The sequence below is a fragment of the Corythoichthys intestinalis genome, chromosome 7, assembly GCF_030265065.1.
Source record: "Corythoichthys intestinalis isolate RoL2023-P3 chromosome 7, ASM3026506v1, whole genome shotgun sequence".
Classification (NCBI taxonomy): domain Eukaryota; kingdom Metazoa; phylum Chordata; class Actinopteri; order Syngnathiformes; family Syngnathidae; genus Corythoichthys; species Corythoichthys intestinalis.
This window is the reverse complement of record NC_080401.1, coordinates 49,161,854-49,186,352: the sequence shown is the minus strand read 5'-3', so window position 1 is coordinate 49,186,352 and position 24,499 is coordinate 49,161,854. Positions and strand designations below refer to the sequence as shown.

Below are 24,499 nucleotides of genomic sequence, written 5' to 3'. Positions count from 1 at the left end.
GGGACTGATAATACAATAAAACTCCAGTCACAGACAACAATAAAGTGCAGTTATTCAATTACTGTATTTCCTGGTGTTTTTAACACAAAAGGTAAGTAATTTAAGTGCAAACTTTCAATGTAAACATCTTACAAACAAAAAATATTAATTATATGCAGCAGCTCTTGAAAAAAAAATTAAACCTGCTAGTGTTATCATAAATAAATAATAAATTATGCTTTACGACTGGTATAATTGGGGGAATAAAAACAGCATTTTAGACAGGTCAATAATCATTACTTTAACCTAATACACAGCAAAGTCATTCACTTATGCCCGTGCTTCCTCATTTTTTATTGCTCATCACTGTCCATATCTTTTTTGAAGGGCAATTTTTTCTTGAGGAAGATCAACTAATCCACATGTTCTTGTTTAAGCAGACTGCGTTTCGTGGAAACAATATGCCGCCCTTTCCAGCATTGTAGTGGGTTATTATTCAGGGTTAAAACTCACGATTTCTGTACCGATCCACACTTCACACAAGCTCTGTCCCATGCGAACAGATCTGGCTGCTTTCATCACTTAAAAGTCCGACTTTTGTTTTCCTGGGTGCGTTGAAAATCAATCACAGCACGTCGCTGCCGTCGGTGATCACACGGTCCATTGTTTTAGCATGTTGCTTCGTTGCCACTACTGGTTTCGTTTTCGTTTTGGGCTGTGAAGAAAACGCGACGCTGCGTGCGTTACAGTGGTTTCGTTAGCTCTCGTGTTGTTATGACACGCCCGTGACGATCAGGTAATGACGGCGACTAGTAGCGGTTCTGCCGAAATGCATGGGAAGTAACTTGTGGCAACCACGACTGTGAGTAGTGCTTGTCCATATTATATCATGCGTGCGGTCTCGATCTAAGTGTGCGCTGTGTGGCGAATGACGCGCACTTGTGTCATTCACTGAAAGACACAAGGCTAGCATGTGAAGTAAAAGTTAAATTATCATATTAAGCAATGCATTGAACTAGGCATTAGAAGCCGATTCTTGTGCTCACGATAGCCGAATTCTATCTCTACTATCGGTTCACTGAATATTTAATGGCTAATTACTGTCGAATGGTAACTTTACAATCGATACATCTGTATCTCTCACCTGGAAAACCGGATATCCGGTCGTATCGGTTTATCGTTCTCAAGCTTAGTGCTTACTCAAATGCTGAGAACAATATAGACAAACCACAAAAAGAGAAGGTAAGAATTGTTTTCTCAGTCTCAGTGTTCTGAATCACTTTACATTCCATTCTTTTGCACTTGTAAATGCCATCAGCATTTGACCTCGTTGTTTATTTGTGATTTATTATTGTTATTTATGTGTTTATCTGTACTTTAATAAAGAATTTAAGTGTTCCAAAATGTTTTGAGAGTTACTAATCGTCGACAAAAAATTAATTGCACGGTTAAAAAAAAAAATCATTAAAAAATTATTAGACTTGTCGACTAATCGTTAAAAAAGTCTGCAGACTAATTGGGAGAAAAATAATCATTTGGGACAGCCCTAAAAAATACTGTAAATATTACTTGTTTTAACCTGTAATTTTTTTGTATTCTTTAAATAAAAAAGAAAAAGGAAAAAAACAGTATTTTTCTCAACTATGTGTTTTTTTAAAAAATATACTACATTTCTAATTTTTATATTTTGATTTTTCAATTAATTTAAAAAAAAAAAAGAAAAAAAAGAAAATTCCTAAAAAAAATTATTAGACTAGTCGACTAATCGTTAAAAAAGTCTGCAGACTAATCTGGAGAAAAATAATTGTTTGGGACAGCCCTAAAAAATACTGCATATATTACTTGTTTTAATCTGTAATTTTTTGTATTCTTAAGAAAAAAAGAAAAAAAAGGGGGGGGGGGGGGGGAAGGGAAAAAAAAACTATTTTTTTAAATTATGTGTTTTTTTTAAAAACAAACTAAATTTATAATTTTTATATTTTGATTTTTCAATTAAAAAAAAAATCATTAAAAAAATTAGACTAGTCGACGAATCGTTAAAAAGTCTGCAGACTAATCTGGAGAAAAATAATAGTTTGGGACAGCCCTAAAAAATACTGTAAATATAACTTGTTTTAATCTGTAATTTTTTGTATTATTAAAAAAAAAAAAAAAAAAACAGGACAAAAACTTTTTTTTTTTTAATAATGTGTTTTTAAAAACCAACTACATGTCTAATTTTTATTTTTTGCTTTTTCAATTCATTAAAAAAAAAAAAAAAAAAAAAAAGAAAATTCATTAAAAAAAATTATGAGACTAATCGTGAAAAAAGTCTGCAGACTAATCTGGAGAAAAATAATCGTTTGGGACAGCCCTAAAACATACTGTAAATATTACTTGTTTTAATTTGTAATTTTTTATATTCTTAAAAAAAAAGAGAAAAAAACAAGGAAAAAAACAGTTTAGTTTTTTCATTATGTGTTTTTTATAAACAAACTACACTTCTATTTTGTATATTTTGATTTTTCAATTAATTAAAAAAATAATAATAATAAAAATAAAAAAAGCAAATCCAGTAACTATCCTTTTGTTGTTGTTTATGTTGTACTTGATCTTTCATTGTTGACTTAAACTTTATTTTAAGTGGAAAAACACACAAAATGATTTGATGGGCCACATATGGCCTCCTAGGCCTTGTGTTTGACACCTATCGTGTCACAGGAATCAGATCCTATAATCACAACATGATAGTTTTGCAACTAAGCTAGCTAAGGCACGGCTCTCCACTGTCTTTAAAATCAATTTCGCCTGGTGATATGATACACTCAAGTTTTTTTTTTGCCCCACAATTGTGAAAACGTGGAAGTTGAGCTCTTGTCGTAAAGGTTAAACGCGGGTCAGTCACTGTAAAGAAGAAGTTCAAAAGCAGAAGGATGTGGGGTAGCGTCAGCTGAAGTTGTTGACAGAGATCTTCACGAGCGAAAAAGGTTTCTTTTTCAAACAGTTCAAGCCAAGAGAAAAATAATACCGAATGTTTGTTAAGTCACTCGTCTGCATTGAAGCTTCATGAAACCACAGACAGCCACTCCTGCTTAAGCCACTCCCAAAAATCTCCCCTTTATTCCATCCAAACCATTCCAGCTCAAAAAGCCTATGTTTTAAATGCAATATGCTGACTATCCCACTCGATCCCGCATTCGAATGTATACCACATCACATACTGTAATCCCATGCCACTAACCAGTGTAGCTTTTTCGGTTGAACATATTTCACTGTGGGCACAACAACAGCTCTCATAGTGTACGACTGAAGAAAAAAAAACTGCTGTCGATGTATCATTTTACCACCGCGTTTGCTCCATTTTTCTATTTTTTTCTGCCACTGGGAAAGGAAATTATAACATTACACAACACAAGAAAAAAAAAAAAAAATCGGCATCAGAGACAGTGTTCCCTTTGAAACTTTCTATTCCGCACACAACTTCTCCCTGGGTGACAGGATCGTGCCAAATGTTTCATTTTGTCACAAGTGAATTTACAACAGTTCTTACAATTCCCTCAGTGCGCCTGCATTGTTGTAATGTGGGCAGGCACGTTGCAGACACGCTGTCTTGGGACTCTGAGCGAGTGAGCAAACTGCTGCCTCTGACAATGGCCCCCTACAAACTTGCCTCCCGGGATGGGCTCAAGTAACAAAATTGGATGGCCCATATGGAACATACATCAAAGTGGTTGTCACAAAAGCTGCCCTTATTTAGCATGTAAAAACTTGTTACGCTGTAAAATTGCAAAAAGGCATGTACAGTGGGGCAAATAAGTATTTAGTCAACCACAAATTGTGCAAATCCTCCTACTTGAAAAGATTACAAAGGCCTGTAATTGTCAACATGGTTAAACTTACACCATGAGAGACAGAATGTGGAGAAAAAAAAACAGAAAATCACATTGCTTGATTTTTAAAGAATTTATTTCCAAATTAAAGTGGAAAATAAGTATTTGGTTACCTACAAACAAGCAAGATTGGCTGTCAAAGAGGTCTAAATTCTTCTAATGAGGTCTAATGAGGCTCCACTCGTTACCTGTATTAACAGCACCTGTTTTAACTCATTATCAGTATAAAAGACACCTGTCTACAACCTCTGTCAGTCACACTCCAAACTCCACTATGGCCAAGACCAAAGAGCTGTCGAAGGACACCAGAGACCAAATTGTAGACCTGCACCAGGCTGGGAAGACTGAATCTGCAATACGTAAAACGCTTGGTGTAAAGAAATCAACTCTGGGAGCAATTATTAGAAAATCGAAGACATACAAGACCACTGATAATCTCCCTCGATCTGGGGCTCCATGCAAGATCTCACCCCGTGGCGTCAAAATGATAACAAGAACGGTCAGTAAAAATCCCAGAACCACACGGGGGGACCTAGGCTACGTTCATACTACAGGTCTTAATGCACAAATCCGATTTTTTTGTCATATCTGTTTTTTGGCGTGCCCGTTGAGACTGCCTTTGTCCATTGAGACCATTCAAGTATTACGCATGCGCACTAATTCGCAGTCCGACACGCGCTGAGCAAGACGACCCGCATGCGCAGAAGCATCAAAACAAATGACCACACATGCTGGCTGTCATCCGTCATTCCAGGGATAATATATTTTGCTTTTTAAAAAGAGGACACATATAACAGACATAAATAATCCCAGTTTAGGCTTATATTCAAAGTATATGGATCGATAGCATGCACGCACTGTCCGTGCATGTCACACACATACGGGCAGTTTGCCCCGACTCTCGGCCGGGTAAGCAATGTTGAAATATTGCTTATATGGAGCAGACAGAAAACCGATCCTTCCCCAGGCTTATCCTCAACCCATTTTTATTTTTCTTTTTTGACTGTTGTCAAGTCTGACCCTTCCTTAAAAGCCGTGTTCAAGGCAAGCTAGGCTCTAATAACGCACAGCTGTACTGCTAAAGTGGCGTCTCGCTCGCTTTTTGATGACGTAATTGCTGCATGAATTCCGATTTGAGAGACTGGACAGTACAGACCGCCGCGACAGTCTGGAAAAATGTGGCCCAGATCGGATTTGAACCACATACGAAAGTGACCCAGATCGGATTTGAAATGGTCCAGTTCTATGCGACTTGTCACGTTCAGACCGTCAAGTTAATGCCTCACTCGAGTCGGAAAAACACGAAAAAATCGGATTTGTGCATTAAGACCTGTAGTATGAACGTAGCCCTAGTGAATTACCTACAGAGAGCTGGGACCACAGTAACAAATGCTACTATCAGTAAGACAATGCGCCGCCAGGGACTCAAATCCTGCACTGCCAGACGTGTCTCCCTGCTGAAGCCAGTACACGTCCAGACCCGTCTGCGGTTCACTAGAGAGCATTTGGATGATCCAGAAGAGGACTAGGAGAATGTGTTATGGTCAGATGAAACCAAAATAGAACTTTTTGGTAGAAACACAAGTTCTCGTGTTTGGAGGAGAAAGAATACTGAATTGCATCCGAAGAACACCATACCCACTATGAAGCATGGGGGTGGAAACAATGCTTTGGGGCTGTTTTTCTGCAAAGGGACCAGGACGACTGATCTGTGTAAAGGAAAGAATGAATGGGGCCTTGTATCGAGAGATTGAGTGAAAATCTCCTTCCATCAGCAAGAGCATTGAAGATGAGACTTGCCTGGGTCTTTCAACATGACAATGATCCCAAACACACAGCCAGGGCAACAAAGGAGTGGCTTCGTTAGCTTTTCTAAGGTCCTGGAGTGGCCTAGCCAGTCTCCAGATCTCAACCCCATGAAAAATCTGTGGAGGGAGTTGAAAGTCCGTGTTGCCCAAGGACAGCCCCAAAACATCCCTGCTCTAGAGGAGATCTGCATGGAGGAATGGGCCAAAACACCAGCAACAGTGTGTGAAAAGCTTGTCAAGAGTTACAGAAAACGTTTGGCCTCCGTTATTGCCAACAAAGGGTACATAACAAAGTATTGAGATGAACTTTTGGTATTGACCAAATACATATTTTCCACCATGATTTGCAAATAAATTCTTGAGAAATCAAACAATGTAATTTTCTGAGGTTTTTCCATATTCTGTCTCTCATGGTTGAGGTTTACTCATGTTGACAATTACAGGCCTCTCTAATATTTTCAAGTGGGAGAACTTGCACAATTAGTGGTTGACTAAATACTTATTTGCCCCACTGTACATTAACTCTTTATAGGATACTCAGTGCCTGCCATTAACTGCGTTAGACGTCCAATCCATTTGTCAGCCAACCTTCCCAGTTTAAATGAATTGGATGTCTATCATTGTGAATAGAAGGCAATAAGTTAAATACGATGAGGAAAAAAACTAACTTTAGAGTGTTATGGGGGGCCATAACCAGAGTGTAGTTCTTCTGTTTATTTAATTAACTACCCATCACAAGTAGTATTCTGCTAGTTATATATATATAACTGGAGGAGCACACCTAAGCAAATAAATTCAAAGGATCGCCACATTTGGTAGAGTGACCCAAAATGCCCCAAAATGCCATCACTCTTGTCTTCTCATATAATCACCTCCCTTACAAAAAGAATTAATAGGCTAATCTAATATCAAGTTATCGAAAAATTCCTTTTCCGACCTCTGTGACCTTTGACCGCATTACCCCAAAATTGACTCATCTCGTCCGTTTCATATTATAGACATGTCAGATAGATATTGTTTTTATTTCAGTTAATGAAATGTTGTCAATTTTAGTTTCCATAATTTTCGTTTTTGTTAAAAGTAATAACCGCAGTATCCACCTACTGTAATATCTCTGAATTTGTGCATACTCCGCTTTTAAAAAAAAAAAAACGAATCGATGCTGACCTGGTGAGTGACACTGGTGCCAGCTAATGAAAGTTGCCTGACTGTCAAATCGAGAACCTGTTAGTTTTAGACTTCTACACCTGAGCCTGACCTCTTTTCTATAACTGAAGCAGATCAACCTCTTCAATCACAACAATACGTCGTTTGAGGCTCATTTCTCTTCAACCACCGCCCTCTCCTGCAGTGTAATTACAAGGGGCTCTGCCCTGCAATAAACATCCCAATAGTATGTTTTCACACAAAGACCATGCGTGTTGCCATGTCTGCACAGATGCTAGGTTTGCATTACAAACCATTTCACTTCTAAAACTACAGGGAGATGCTGTCTCTAATTGGCAAGTTAGCAATTATAGTAAAAGAGCAATCAAGGTAATATTAAGGAAAGAAAACACAATTTAGAAGGTGCTGGTACTCAATGGCGTAGGTTTGGTCTCAACATTGGTAGGGATATTACAGCATAACCTGCATGTACACTTTTTGCTCTGGATGGGACATTAATAATACCAAACAGATTGGGTGAACGGGGGTCAGGGCTACATTTCTACATTTCTACCTACATTTCATTGTCATGCTGAAAGACCCAGCCACGTCTCATCTTCAATGCCCTTGCTGATGGAAGGAGATTTTCACTCAAAATCTCCCGATACATGGCCCCATTCATTCTTTCCTTTACACAGATCAGTCGTCCTGGTCCCTTTGTAGAAAAACAGCCCCAAAGCATGATGTTTCCACCCCCATGCTTCACAGTGGGTATGGTGCAATTCAGTATTCTTTTTCCTCCAAACAAGAGAACCTGTGTTTCTACCAAAAAGTTCTATTTTGGTTTTATCTGACCATAACACATTCTCCCAATCCTCTTCTGGATCATCCAAATGCTCTCTAGCGAACCGCAGACGGGCCTGGACCTGTACTTTTTTCAGCAGGGGGACACGTCTGGCAGTGCAGGATTTGAGTCCCTGGCGGCGCATTGTGTTACTGATAGTAAGTAGCCTTTGTTACTGTGGTCCCAGCTCTCTGTAGGTCATTCACTAGGCCCCCCCGTGTGGTTCTGGGATTTTTGCTCCCCGTTCTTGTTATCATTTTCACGCCACGGGGTGAGGAGGGAGTTGAAAGTCTGTGTTGCCCAACGACAGCCCCAAAACATCACTGCTCTAAAGGAGATCTGCATGGAGGAATGGGCCAAAATACCAGCAACAGTGTGTGAAAAGCTTGTCAAGAGTTACAGAAAACGTTTGGCCTCCGTTATTGCCAGCAAAGGGTACAAAACAAAGTATTGAGATGAACTTTTGTTATAGACCAAATACTTATTTTCCACCATGATTTGCAAATAAATTCTTTAAAAATCAAACAATGTGATTTACCTCTAGTGGTTGAGGTTTACCCATGTTGACAATTACAGGCCTCTCTAATATTTTCAAGTGGGAGAACTTGCACAATTAGTGGTTGACTAAATACTTATCTGCCCCACTGTAAATAACATATATAACTGAAGTCATTACATAACGCAAATAAGGTTGCTTAAAAGTTGGTGGGGACAATTTAAGCATCCTGAAAAGTTGGTAGTGTTTTGTCCCAACAGTCCCTATGCAAACCTACGCCCTTGCTGGTACTACTAGTACAGTGCTATCAGTCTCTAAATGATGAAAACTAAACTCTTGTTCCTCCTGTAACATAGAACTTAAAAACTCGAATATTAGTTCGCAACTCAAATTAAGACAAATCCTCCTGACAACAGCGAGTAACTCGAAAAACCTGTCAATTTATGCTCTCGTATGTCAAAGAACCTATTGTTGATTAATCATGGCTTGAAGCAACTGACACGTCATGGACTACAAAAAAATGGCTGCAAGCAAGAGGCGTTGTTGCTTATTCCACCACTAATTTGCTGTGTAAAAAAGAACGCATATGACATCAGCTAATGGTGCTTGAGCTAAATCCATGCCAGAGATATTATATCTAGCTATAAACAGAATGCCACAACTCCTCAAGGCATTTAAAATAACAAAAATGTATTTGTAAATTTTACCCACATCAAATCAAGAAAATTAGCGCTGACATGATGCTTTTTTCTACTTAAACAGAATGTCTTACATCAATAGCCACTCTTACAACTGAAAGAGCTAAAAATTGTCTTTAAACTTCAAACTTCCCGCATTTGTTCATCTGTTCTCTCTTATTTTCCCACTGCCGTCCAAACTGTGTTGACAGACACAAAATGCCAGAGCTTGGTAAATAATAACACCCTGCCCTTCTGGTTCACCTTGCCAGATAGAGCGCTTTCTTTAGTAGTTTCTGGAAATATCACTTCAGCCGCTGGCAAAGACACAAGGCTGAGCATGATTCATATTATTATCAGGGAGTGGCATCTCACCGGGGAGGAAGTATTCTGTCAATGGATGTAACATATGCAGCATTACTCATCATTGTCATCGCAAAGTCAAGACTTTTCAACCCATAAACCCAACTAAACTGCAAGGGGATTCTTTGTCCTGCTCCCGAAATCTTTTCCAGCTTTCCACAGGCCTTCTTTACCTCTTTCTCACTCCTCCACCTCACAGTTCTAGCCCACTCAAGGTGTCAGGTTTCTACAGCTGGTTCACATTAGCGCCCCCATCTTGCGCGTACACACACACTCCTCACTGGGCTCCTTCTCCCTCCTCTACCTCATGCTGACCTCAGCCTGTATCGGCTGGCCGTGGGGCTTTGGCGAGAAGTGAGGGTTGGGTTGAATCACACAAATAACGTCGCTCACGCTAGCTTTTTTGCTAATCCATACACCAGGCAATTTATAGTAGCTTCTTTGCTAATCCATACACCAGGCAATTTGTGTGGTGACCCCCGTTTTCACCTTTCCAGAGTTCAGTCCTTAACTGCAGACCTTCCAACCTCTAATCTAGTCTCAAGGAAGCCTAATAACTCCATCATGCTTTCCCCCCAGCGGCAATCACAGGGAAGCAGTGTGTGAGCGCAAGTCTGTGTAATAACCGGCTCATATTTCAAACTATGAATGCATTTCGGGGTGGACTTGAATCTGTTCAGTGTATCCTTACCCTGTACGTGTATGTTCGGACGTCAAAAGTCAAGTGTGTTGTACATTACCGGCTTTAACAAATGTTTTTGCATGGACAAAATGGTTGGATGTCTGTCGCTTTCAATGGCAGCAAGTGAGTTGCTAAACACACTATAAAGTGATCCCTTGATACTTCGCGCTTCAAACTTCACGCCCTCAGTCAATCACAGATGGTGTTTTTTTTTCTTCAATTAAAAATAAATAAATATAGGGCTGTCAAACGATTAAAATTTTTAATCGGGTTAATTACAGCTTAAAAATTAATTAATCGTAATTAATCGCAATTAATCGCAATTCAAACCATCTATAAAATATGCCATATTTTTCTGTAAATTATATATATATATTCTGTAAAATAAATTGTTGGAATGGAAAGATAAGACACAAGATGGATATATACATTCAACATACGGTAAAAAAGGACTGTAGTGGGCATTTCACTCTACTGTCATTTAAATCTGTCTATGCTGTCCTCACTCCGAAGCGTCTACTTTTTCCAAAGCTAGACAGCTAGTGAACGACGCCTTAATAATTAGACTTCTTCCTTTTTCATCTGATTTATTAATAAAATGGCCTCAAACAATTGTCCTCTTTAGACCGTCGTAAAACTACAAAAACAAAGTACACAAGCATTGCATGAGCAACAACGTTAGCTTAGCACGCTATACAGGTTCACTAAACATAAACAAAAAGCGTCTCATACAAAAAATATAACATTTCGCTTACTAACATAATATATACATTCTTTACAACAACCATACTTACGGACAAATCTTGTCCAAGGATCATATAAGCACAACATTATCAGCCCAAGACGTCGTGCAGCCATAATGAACTGGAAAGAAAACAATAAACCATGTCGCAAAGCGACCACAAGAGTTCGCTGTTGGACAGGCTAAAATGTCTTGCTGTAAAACTTACCAAAAGGCAGAATACTTTCTGAGCGGGACATGTGCGTTAATTGCGTCAAATATTTTAACGTGATTAATTTAAAACATTAATTACCGCGCGTTAACGCGATCATTTTGACAGCCCTAAAATAAATACATTGGGGCAAATAAGTATTTAGTCAACCACCAATTGTGCAAGTTCTCCTACTTGGAAAAGATTAGAGAGGCCTGTATAAATACATGGGGCAAATAAGTATTTAGTCAACCACCAATTGTGCAAGTTCTCCTACTTGGAAAAGATTAGAGAGGCCTGTAATTGTCAACATGGGTAAACCTCAACCATGAGAGACAGAATGTGGAAAAAAAAAAACAGAAAATCACATCGTTTGATTTTTGAAGAATTTATTTCCAAGTTAGAGTGGAAAATAAGTATTTGGTCACCTACAAACAAGCAAGATTTCTGGCTGTCAACGAGGTCTAACTTGTTCTAATGAGGTCTAACGAGGCCCCACTCGTTACCTGTATAATGGCACCTGTTTTAACTCATTATCGGTATAAAAGACACCTGTCCACAACCTCTCAGTCAGTCACACTCCAAACTCCACAATGGCCAAGACCAAAGAGCTGTCGAAGGACACCAGAGACAAAATTGTAGACCTGCACCAGGCTGGGAAGACTGAATCTGCGATAGGTAAAACGCTTGGTGTAAAGAAATCAACTGTGGGAGCAATTATTAGAAAATGGAAGACATATAAGACCACTGATAATCTCCCTCGATCTGGGGCTCTATGCAAGATCTCACCCCGTGGCGTCAAAATGATAACAAAAACGGTGAGCAAAAGTCCCAGAACCACACATTCACCTAGTGAATGACTTAAAGAGAGCTGGGACCACAGTAACAAAGGCTACTATCAGTAACACAATGCACTGGTAGGGACTCAAATCCTGCACTCCCAGACGCGTCCCCATGCTGAAGAAAGTACACGTCCAGGCCTGTCTGCGGTTCGCTAGAGAGCATTTGGATGATCCAGAAGAGGACCGGGAGAATGTGTTATGGTCAGATGAAACCAAAATAGAACTTTTTGGTAGAAACACAGGTTCTCGTGTTTGGAGGAGAAAGAATACTGAATTGCATCTGAAGAACACCATACCCACTGTGAAGCATGGGGGTGGAAACATCATGCTTTGGGGCTGTTTTTTTGCAAAGGGACCAGGACGACTGATCTGTGTAAAGGAAAGAATGAATGGGGCCATGTATCGAGAGATTTTGAGTGAAAATCTCCTTCCGTCAGCAAGGGCATTGAAGATGAGACGTGGCTGGGTCTTTCAGCATGACAATGATCCCAAACACACAGCCAGGGCAACAAAGGAGTTGCTTCGTAAGAAGCATTTCAAGGTCCTGGAGTGGCCTAGCCAGTCTCCAGATCGCAACCCCATAGAAAATCTGTGGAGGGAGTTGAAAGTCCGTGTTGCCCAACGACAGCTGCAAAACATCACTGCTTTAGAGGAGATCTGCATGTAGGAATGGGCCGAAATACCAGCAACGGTGTGTGAAAACCTTGTGAAGAGTTACAGAAAACGTTTGGCCTCCATTAGTATTGAGATGAACTTTTGGTATTGACCAAATACTTATTTTCCACCATGATTTGCAAATAAATTCGTTAAAAATCAAATAATCAAACAATGTGATTTTCTGTTTTTTTCCCCCCCACATTCTGTCTCTCATGGTTCAGGTTTACTCATGTTGACAATTACAGGCCTCTCTAATATTTTCAAGTGTGAGAACTTGCACAATTAGTGGTTGACTAAATACTTATTTGCCCCACTGTATGTACAGATGAGCTGTCCAAATCCTAACCCTAGACATGGTCTAAGGGGCAGTTTACATGGTCACTCTGCGACACGAAGACACAATGACCGAGTAGCGGAATTGCCTCGCATCCATATGGTGTCGGCGAAGATGAAAAATTCTGAACTCAAAGTGGAAGAATTCGATTGCGGGAGCTTGAGAGGGGCTGGTTCCGCATGCATATCAAAAGCTCCTGCCGCACGGGACTCGCGCTGATAACGTCAGCACTTGTACATGTCACATTGGGCGTGCGAAGCGGTGCTATTAAACATTAAAAAACAGATATTGGCGGAACGTCGGATTTAATTTACAGTTTTAATAATATTTTTAAGTTTAAATATGTTGAATGTTTCCATTTTTATGCCTTTATGAACAAAAGAAAATGCCATTGCTTGGAGTAGGCGGGCATGTTGTCTTCCGGGCTGAGGAGGTCAAAGTGCATCATGCGCTGTCGCTTTATAAATCTGCACTGCCCCCTAGGGCCTGGCATGAATACTACATTGTTTTCATGCGGAATTGCAACATTGTTCGAATGGAGACAGAACCAAATAAATGCAAATTTGAAATTTTTCGTCTTTTCGGAGAGTCACCATGTAAACTGCCCCCAACTCTCCCTCCTGCTCCATTTCTTGGTCAGGCAGTGCACTGGAGTTGCTTATTAAAGTTAATGATGATTGACAGACGTTAAGGTTTGAGCTTGCAAGAGATGCCGGGAAGCCGAAACTTTAAAGCAGGGTTTGCTAAATCCGGACCTCGGTGCCACTTTTCCTGTCGTGTTTTCCATGTCTCCCTCCTCCAAAACACCTGAATCAAAATAATCAGGATCATTATCAGGCTTCTGGAGAGGTTGCTGATGACATAATCATTTGATTCAGGTGTGTTAGGGGAGAGAGACGTGGAAAACACGACAGGAAAAGTGGCACTGAGGTCCGGATTTAGGGAACCCTGTATTAAATTGTCGCATGAGTCAATCATCGTTTAACTTGTTAAACAGTTGCTGTGGCAACTCATTGTGTGTAAATGAGCAGCTTGAGCAGATTTGAGTGGACTCACACAATGAAGCATTTAATAAAGACACGCATTTTTTACTTAATTCCTAAAAAAAAATAATTCGGTGGGACAGTAACATGTTTAAAATTTATCATATTACTCATTACATTTCAAGTGCTTAAAAATCATTTATTTAAGTATATATATTAGGGATGTGCCGATTAAGGGCTTCAAGGTATACAGTGGTATGAAAACAAGGTTTCAAAACTGCAAAAATTTTCCGTCATACTGCCTCTAAGGTGTTAGCTATTTTTAATATCCCAAAAATGCATGGAGAAATCCCTCGCTTCCTGCTGTAAGGCTCAACCCTCCCCCACCAGTTGTTGCTCAGTGTCAGTGAGTCAGCTGTGCTACATCGAAGAAAAAGAAATCGCTTGTTTGGGAATACTTTAAAAGTTACAGATGGCCGTGGCATAGAGAAGGAGGGCCAACCGATATGTAAAACATGTTTGCGGAGGGTATCTGCCAAGGAGGCAATACCTCCAATCTGATTTCGCTTTTATACAAAATTCAAGGTTAGTAAACCCTGTCATGAACGTTTCCCACCAGCTAGGAGAGTTAACTCTGGTGTGTTTAGTGTATCTAGCAGTGGTAAAACATGTGTTTTTTTACTCACTGCCAATTGGCTAAGAGGGACCGCTACAGTATGCGTATGTGTGTATCCCAGCATCCTTTTCATTCGACCCTTGGGCCATGAGGTGCTTCGACAGCTTTACGTGAGTGTATTATCCTTCATTCTTTACTCTAATCTTTTGTTTTTTACATTATGCACAACTCTTTATTTTATGTTTATTGTGCAATAATCTAATTGTAACATTTTTTACATGTTTTGATGCAGTTTTACGCTTTATAAAAGATTTATGTCTGAATTTTGGGGGGCTTGGAACAGATTAGGGCATTTACATGGAAAACGCGTCTCTACGAACAGAATTTTCAGTTTAAGCCAAAGCCAATTAATTTCGTAATCAGAGGTACAACTGTATTTTTTATAACATTTTCAAGCATTGTTTTTTTTTTTTTTTTTTTGTATTTTTTTTTTAAATTTGGTCTCAGGATAAGAATCTACACGTATGAACTTTTTATTTATTTATTCAATGGATTCAAAGGGTTTTATTGTCACTGTACAGGGAACAGTGATTTTTCCCCTCCAGCTTTAGAATAGAATAGAATAGAATAGAATAGAATAGAATAGAATAGAATAGAATAGAATAGAATAGAATAGAATAGAATAGAATAGAAGGTAGGCTGCTAGTGACTTATTTGGCATTTTTTAAAAAATATATATTTTCGAGTTGTCTTTTACGTTTAAAAAAAAAACAAAAACTCTCAGTACACGTACATTTACTCATGAACACCGTGTATAAATATTTTGCCAGTGGATTGGGAATTATAGTGTGATTTCATGGGTGGGACGTGAATTTTCCTGTAACTGTGTATGACAATTAGCTAGTTTTTCAAGTTTGAAGGATTGCAGACAACACAGCAAACAAAGACAAAACAGTATTAAAACGCTTTTCACTTCTTTGTGTTTACTCGATTTTTCTGGGTCAGGGGTGTCTGCTCATTTTAAAAACAATTAAAGCAAACTAAGACATTATACATGAGCTATGATTTTGTTAAATCTTTTGACTTTAGAGGCAAAAAAAAAATCCTGAAGAAACACAAAGCAGAATTATTCAAGTATTCATAGAAAGCAAGAAGCTGGATAGTCTTATTTAAAAAAAAAAAACAAAAAAAAAACATCTGTGGAAAGAAACATGAGTCGAAATTGGGTGGAGTCCATAGTGGCCTCATGTGGTAAAAATCGCCAAATTTGTTTTTAGTGACATGTTTCAAAAAGACTGAAGCTGTGGTAGACAGCGAAGGACCTCAACATGGTGATTAGTCATTATCGTGTCCTTGTGGGTATAACGAGGCCTAACTATAGACCTTCAGATCTTAGGGCCACTCATTATCTTACTTTAACAAAATTCTGTGCAAAAAAAAAATCTAACTCGTGTTATACACTTTAGCTGTGTCTGCTTTGAGCTGATGCGAAAGCACATGACCTTTGTGGTTTTTGATGTATGACACGGTTTTGCAGTGTTTAGTCTGAAAATGTACCCTTCTTAACAGACAGATGAAATCAGACCAAAATCTTTGGATGACTGGATGACTAACGCTACTCATGATGATGCATTATAACACACTTTAAACTCAGATCGTGGGGGTCAGATTCGTCCCGTTACATGATTTTGTGTGGCCTGCGAGAGTGTGCATCGACTTGTATTTTAAGTTTAAATAATCATTTCTTTAGTCCTTGAAAGACAGAAAACTCCAGAAGACAAAGCATTGAGTGTTTTTTCCTTTTTCTTAATAGAAAATGAATAAAGAATTTTTCAAACAGAGAGAATATCTACTAATATCTCGACTTTATTTTAATAAACATGATTAACCTTTTTCCTGTCTTTGTTTTTATTCCAAAATATTTAAGTATAAAATGAAGTAATGAAAAAATAAATTTAAAGAACAATTGGCAATTTTTCCAGTTTTGGTCGATTTTAGCGACGTCGGTGGACAAAAGCGGTGGTGTTTTGCGTTAAAATGCCTGTGACAGGATGATTAAAGTCTTAAATAGCATTATTCTGTGAATTAAAATCATATTTTGAGACGATTCGACTATATACAACAATTTGGCAAAGCGCAGATGATGAGAAATGAGTCTTTTAATCTGTCGTTTAGCCTCGCCTGTCATTATAGCACTCTAGCGCCTCCAGTTGGGTGATGACGTCGGCAGAGCAACCATTTCAGCCGATTTAGAATTCAGCCCATTGAGGGGGGAATTCAAAATGAGGAAAATGCGACAGAGAGCAGCAAAATGTCATCATTGCTTTATTCTCAGGATATTCGTTTTATCCAATTATTTTTCCTTAATCGCTAAATAAATGTTATGGTCATGACAAATAACGGCCCTGTGCTAAATGGAATATGAAATATTAAAAAATCCATTTATTCAGTACGGCATGGCAAAATCACTGCATAATGGTCAAAACTGCCGACTCCTAAACCTCCTGAACAGTTTTTTCTACCACCGTTGTTTCTTTTGTCATTTCCCTGTCCCGGCTTCGGAGACGGAAGAGCGTAAACAAAACAGGAGGCGTGACAGCTAGGCGACATGCTAACCGAACCGAACGGCTTTTCCAAGTCTTTTCCTCGTCTTTCGAAAACGAAAAATCACACAAAACTACCCCGACTCATTTCACACACGGCGGCGAGGTTGATTGTCTTCACCGATCGGCCAGCCGCCTGCGACAAGCAACTTTCGGCTAGTTGTCAGTTGACATATTAGGTTGAAAAGCTACCTAGTGTTACTTTAATAGAAAATAATACAATATTTACCTTATTAAAAACAATAATAAAGAATGTTTATTTTTCGACTTGTAAAAAAAAAAAGAAATTAAATGAAAAATACGTTTTTTTACACATGAAAACAGAATGTTTGTAGTTTTTCTTACTTTGTAAAATTAAAAATGAAAAAATGAAGAAGAAAAAATGTTGTTTCCCTTTCTTAAAAATGTAGAGCTAAGTACAAATGAAAAGTAATAACAAAATATTTGCTATTCACACCCTCAAAAATTTGTTTAGATCAAAGTTAATCTAAAAGCTAATCGATTCATCAACTATTAAAATAGTTGTCGATAGTGCTGCAACGAATAATTGATTGACTCGAGTATTCGATTACAAAAAAAAGATTCGAATTAAATTTTGCTGCTTCGACTATTCGTTTAAATAAAGTGGCGTTGTAATGGTATATTTTGAAAGTGTTTGCATTGAGTTTTATTGATTTGGGTGGACTGCCCTGTAGTCTGCCTCATTTCACTTGCTGCTCCATGTTAAGACCAACATAAACTAAGTTTTAGTTTGAGCTAATGTTTTTTTTAATGCATTCGTGGTTCAGTTTATAGGTATATTTAGCCATTTTCTGTGGGAATATGGGCCTAAACCATTTGTTTTAGAGCATTGTTAAAAAAACATTTTTTTTTTTTAAACGTTAGCGTTTTATAGCATTTAAGCTAGCGGACTATTGCTATGTAAGTTAGCCAACTGTTCTTTTCTTCTACATAGATCTTTATTTTTTTATACAGTTTGAGGCTCAGCTCAGGTATTTTAATTTTTCATGTTCCTTATCCGATTACTCGATTATTCGAACTAACTAGTTCATCGATTAATCGACTACTAAAATAATCGATAGCTGCAGCCCTAGTTGTCGATTAATTTGCGAACCGATTAGTTGTCGGTTAGTCGTCGTAGCAACCGCAGTTGCCAGTCATGATAGATCTGCAATTAAAACCATAGCGACTGTATGATGTGGCACGGGACAGTGATGAGTTTGACAACCCTGCATTATAAGGAACATTCCACAACTTCAAACCCGTACTGAGTTACTTTTGGCCTATCTTGTCATCGTGAGTGAGTGACAGAAAGACACTGTCAATGGGGGCTGGTTGCTACATTCCCCACTGTTTTGTAAGTCTTCTTACTAGTCTCCTAGCATCTCGATATGAACTGACTCATTACTATTTCACCACATAAGAATACGAAGCTATTTTAAGAACACTAAGGTGTTTTTGTTTTCCCCTCTACTGCCAGACACAAAGGCAGGCCCCATAACTTGGAACTTCTAAGCAAAATGGCTGCAACAGTGTGTGTATCTGAATTCAGCCAAGGTTCCTAGGAAGCCCTGATATACCAGACGTTAATCCACATCCTGCATAAAGAAGCTTTTATCGTTGTGGTTCCACTTTTAACCACATCTAGCGGCTGAGGGAAAGCCACAGGCCTTACAGAGAGCTATAATCTCAGACAGTAGGGTATATTGATTTGACTTTATCTGCCAAACTGTACAAATCGAAATTCATCCACCATGCATACACGCAGAATGTCAGCATACTGTGACATGACTCATTTTGTAACACATCGGCTTTGTTCAGAATCTTTATCTACTACGTCATGACCTGAATCGTGAATTGGTCATTTTGAATTGCTCTTCAAATGTCAGGGTTGAACGATTAGTCAACCAGTCAAGTACTATATTGACTTTGGAACTTGATTTCAATTCACAACTAATCGAAAGTGTTTTGGGCCTTTCATGCAGGGCTATTGACTGCTGCTTTTGCTGTAAAATGTGATGCTGTTAAATTTCTGGTCAAGGTCTTCATAAATCTTTGGAAATCCTAAAAATATAAAATAAACTGATTGTAATGGAGATTAACTGTTAGTACAGTTGTCCGATAATGACTTTTTAACCGATAACCGATATCCCGATGTTGTCCAACACCAACTATCTTGGACTTAACATATAATGGCTAATTGTGTTGTGATGCCCCACTAGATGCTTTAATAATGATAGTGATCACATAACAAATCCGAAGCATCTTAGTTTGGAGACATCTAATGGTCAATAAGCATAACAATACAGCCATTGCTATCGTTTGCAGAAGGACCGCGGATTCAGCTGATTTTGCGGATTAATTTGTTTAATTTGTCACGCCAGCACAATGTGCTGCAGGCTTTTGTTGCTACACCAGGGAGAGCGGTGTGAGGCTTTTTGGATTTCCAAAAGATCCTGTTCACCGTGAAGAATGGGCAAAACAAGTCTGACAATCAAGAGACCATTGGATGGATGTTGAAGTGAGTAAGCAGCCACGTGCTCCACCGTAAATGTGCCATTTTCGGCGTTTATTCGCCTCTGTGTCCCCAGCAATGAGCACTGCCTGCCGGGGCCGCAGTAGAACGACGACCCGAAACTTGCTCGCCGCTGGGGACTGGCCGATCGGTGAAGACAATCAATACCGCTGCCGTGTGTGACATGAGTCGGTTACTTTTGTGTGATTTTTCGTTTTCGAAAGGCGAGGAAAAGACTTGGAAGAGCCTCTCGGTTCGGGTTAGCATGTGTTTTCCAAAATTTCCAGGTTCGCGGTGAATCAGTAACAGGCACACTTTTGCAAAATAGACAATGTTTATTGATTAGAAAAATGCAGAATAAATGAGATTTATTAAGATTAAGTGTGCCTGTTACTGATTCACCGCGAACCTGGAAATTTCGGAAAACATTAGTGGCGTCACGGACAGGATTGCTTGGCTTTGTTCCTTCGCCACCTTACCGGAGCGTTGGCCCCCGCTGATTTGTCACGGTAAGCGATTTTCATTGCTAAAGGAAAACCTGGTTGTGCTGTAACGATAACGCGGGGATTCTGGGATTGACAAACTCAAATCTAGCGTCACATTAACATTGTTTTTGCTTGTTTTTGATACTTGTTGCTTGCTCTTGTGGGATTATAATGCATAAATCTCATTTATTCTGCATTTTCTAATCAATAAACATTGTCTATTTTGCAAAAGTGTGCCTGTTACTGATTCACCGCGAACCTGGAAATTTCAGAAAACAGCATGTCACCTAGCTCTCACGCCTCCTGTTTTGTTTAAGCTCTTTCAGCCGTCTGTGAAGCCCGGGGCAGGGAAATGACAAAAGCCGAACTAACTCCGGTTGCATAAAATACCGTCCGGGAGCGTTCAGAAGTAAGAAGTTTTGACCATTACGCAGTAATTTAGCCGTCGTACTAAATAAATGCATTTTTAATATTTCATATTTCATTTAGCAAAAGACTTATTTGTCATGACCATAAAATTTATTTAGGAATTGGGGAAAAATACTTAGATAAAAAGAATATCCTGTAAAAATATTGGAGAGATTAAAACTGATGACATTTTGGTCCTTTTTGTCTTATTTTCATAGTTCTGAATCTTCCTCATTGGGCTGAAATCTAAATCAGCTGAAATTGTTACTCTGCCGATATCATCACCCAGTTGGAGGTGCTAGAGCGCAATAAACACGGGTGGGGCTAAACGACAGATTAAAAGACTCCTTTCTCGTCATCTGCGCTTTGCCAAATTGTTGTGTTTACAGTCGAATCGTCTCAAAATATGATTTTAATTCACATAATGCTATTTAAGATTTTATTTTCGTGTCACAGGCACTTAAACTCCGCTACACTATTGTTAGCTAGCTAACGTAAATGGCGCGAATGGGCAGGGCACATACACAGCCAAACACTAGGATTGTCTGTATAGCGTAAGTGAACTGTTTCGTATTATTCGCTAGACACCTGTTGTTCATTGAGTTACATTGCAAAAATGGTACAAAAAACAATACTATTGGGGTAATTATCTATTATATCAGTTCTAAAATTAGATATTATATAATACTTTTCTGTTTAATTTTATTTTGTGCAGTGCATAGATTTTCTTGTGCGCTGAATATGAGCAAACAGTAATGAAGTGCTCACTTTAGAGGAAACATTGGTATAGAGTGACATGAAGATTTGACCACATTTACCGAGTCTCACAAAAATCAACATGAGAAAATGTTGGCCGAGTGTGACATGCATTGCAATTCTAATTCCAAACGAGTGAGTCTCTCAAAATGACAGCAATGCCAAAGGCTATAAGAAAAGTTGTGGAAGGATAATGAGGCCGGTTTAGTCGTGTCCTGGGGAATCTCAAGCTCATTTCAAATGGAGGGCCTCGGCCATGGATGAATGAGTGACAGTCTGATGAAAGGGGCATATAGCAAGAAGCAAATTATAGTCCCTCCCCCCGTACCCCTGGCTTGTTGCTCTCTCATCAGTAAGAATTTGTGCTCTGGGGTAGTTCTTCTCAAATTACCTGAAAAGAGACATCCTCTTTTCTTTTGGCCCTTTCTCTTCCTCTGTCTGCCCCACAGGCAAATTCTGCCTGTCAGATCAAACAGGCAGCAGGTCTACACACCAGTTGTTGTTTTTTTTTTTTTTTTTAACGAACCCTGCCTGTGAGAGAGCAACCAAAGAGGAAAAAGAGTCGTATTGTGTAGGAGGTGAGGTTCATCGGTTTCAATCATCACATCACCATAAATGTAGAAATCTTATTCTGAAGAAAACTGACATTTGGTAACTCAACCGCTAATTTTCCACAACGTGAGATTTGCATAATAATGCCTCTATTGTATATAGAGCAGGGGTGTAACAGTACACAAATATCTCGGTTCGGTACGTACCTCGGTTTAGAGGTCACGGTTCGGTTCATTTTCGGTACAGTAAGAAAACAAAATGCAAAATATAAACGTGCTAGTTGTTTATTACACACCTTTCAACAATAGGAACATTAGCCTATACAAAGCTAGAATTCTGCTCAAAAAGTTGCGTGTATTTAAAGATAATCCAACAACAATTTGCCTTTCAGACCCCGCGTATTGGTCAGCTTTCTTTCTGAAAGAAAGAAGAAAAAAGAAGTCCTGTGCTAAAGAGACAAGCAATCCCTATGACAAAGATTTTAACATGTATTTTAAAAATGAAATGCCACAATGAATCTTTTTTCTTCTTCTTATGGTTTTCAAAAGCTTCATTATTGGTTTTTCTCAAGTTAAAGCGCAACACAGAAATTAATAAATTTAATTGTGTAAGCAGGATCCGTGTATTATTCTTATCATTTAATTAAGTTATAGCTCATTTTGATCTATTTTATTTAAATGGGCTATTATTTATTTTATTATGTGTTTACATTTTACAAATGTGATGTAATATTCATTTATATTGTATATTCTATGTTGTATAACTTTAGTTACTATGTGAATATTAGTTCCTACTTATTTTGTTGTGGTAGGAGGGTTTTTTATTGAACGTGGGGCCGTGTTGGTTATTATGATAGCAGAGAAGACAGCAGTAAATCAACAAAGACAAGTCAACTGTGCCCCGATCTACCACTCAAGAGATCTGATGGACTCAAGAAGTGGGTTACGATTGCATATTAGTTTGAAAATTGACCGGATCCACCGTATTTTTACACGAGTGACTTCCGGTATGCCCGATCCCAGCTACCGGTAGTAGTATTGACGCAGGAGGGTAGCGTCTCGCGTCAAATAATAAACTCTGCCGTTCTTTTCGCGTGCGTCGCGTTGAGCCACTTCTGGGACGCGTCTAACATGCGGCCGCACTGCGACTGGTGTGCATCGGCTGACTGACTTTAACACCCGCGTTTCACCGCGTTCTCGCGGCGGCCACGTTGTCGCGACGTTGACGTTTCTGGGTTATACTGTCCTACCGTGTTGGTCCTCATTATAGTAGAGAAGACGGAGTAAATATAATCTACACAAAAAACTAACCCGATCGACTCACAGCCTCGAAAAGTAAGGGTTACATTACGTCAGAAACTTGTTCGGTACGCCTCCGTACCGAAATGAGCACCACGTACCGTAACGGTTCAATACAAATACATGTACCATTACACCCTTAATATTGAGTATATATATATATATCTGCGTATACAGTGAAGTAAATAAGAATTTCAACAGCCAGCTACTTTGCAAGTTCTCCCACTAAGAAATCATGGAGTCTGAAATTTTTATCTTAGGTGCATGTCCACTGTGAGAGAGATAATCTAAAAAGAAGTAAAAAAAAGTCTAAAAAAAAAAATCCAGAAATCAAAATACATGACTTTTTAACAATTTATTTGTGTGGTATTTACTAAGTATTTGAACACCTATCAATCAGCTAGAATTCTGACCCTGAAAGACCTGTTAGTCCACCAATTAAAAGTCCACCTCCACTCTAATTACTGTATTATCCTGAATAAGATGCACTTGCTTGAGGCCGATGGCAGCATAAAGACACCTGTCCACCCCATACAATAAGTAAGACTCAAACTTGTAACATGGTCAAGACCAAAGAGCTTTCCGAAGACACCAGAGAAAAAATTGTTCACCTCCACAAGGCTGGAAAGGGCAACGTAGCAATTGCCAAGCAGCTTGGTGAAAAAACCTTCAATGTTGGAGCAATCATTAGAAAATGGAAGAAGCTAAACATGGGTGTCAATCTCAATCGGAGTGGAGCCCCATGTAATATATCACCTCGTGGGGTCGCAATGATCCTAAGAAAGGTGAGGAATCAGCCCGAAACTACACGACAGGAGTTGTTCAATAACCTAAAAAGAGCTGGGACCACAGTTTCCAAGGTTACTGTTGGTAATACACTAAGACGTTATGGTTTGAAATCATGCATGGCACGGAAGGCTCCCCTGATTAAACCAGCGCATGTCAAGGCGCATCTTAAGTATGCCTATGACCATTTGGATGATGCAGAAGAGCCATGGAAGCAGGTTTTGTGGTCAGATGTGAGTAAAATAGAACTTTTTGGTCATAAATCCAATAACCGTGTTTGGAGGAAGAAGAATGCGAATACTATCTCAAGAACACCATCCCTACTGTGAAGCACGTGGGTGGTAGCATCATGCTTTGGGAGTGTTTTTCTGCGCATGGGACAGGACGAGTGCACTGTATTAAAGAGAGGATGACTGGGGCCCTGTACAGTGAGATTTTGGAGATTTAGAGGTGAGACAACCTCTGTCCTTCAGTCAGAGCATTGAAGATGGGTCGTGCCTGGGTCTTCCAACATGACAATGACCCAAAGCACACAGCCAGGAAAACCAAGGAGTGGCTCTGTAAGAAGCATAACTTTAAAAAAATAAATAAATAAACACTGTACATGTGAAATGCTTACATTATCACGCGAAGATTTGCGTCCTTTGGTTTAATGGGGACAGGATTTAATAAGCCCAGGGTTCTCCCGTCAGCCTTTGTCTTTTCTTGGGGTTAATTAATCTTATCACAATGCTATCTTGTAACTGTCAATGATACCGATGATGACGACAATAAACAACCACAACTAAGTTCTAGCATAGCCTAGCCAGTCTCCAGACCTAAACCCAATAGAAAACCTTTGGAGGAGGCTCAAACTCCGTGTTTCTCA

The 24,499-nt window shown here is 39.0% G+C and overlaps 1 protein-coding gene across 1 annotated transcript in view; it reads right to left on the bottom strand.

Annotated features, from left to right (window-relative positions):
* Nucleotides 1-24,499, bottom strand: part of notch2 (notch receptor 2) — a 158,279-nt gene that overhangs the window by 80,802 nt on the left and 52,978 nt on the right. The gene's annotated exons all lie outside the window — the stretch shown is intronic.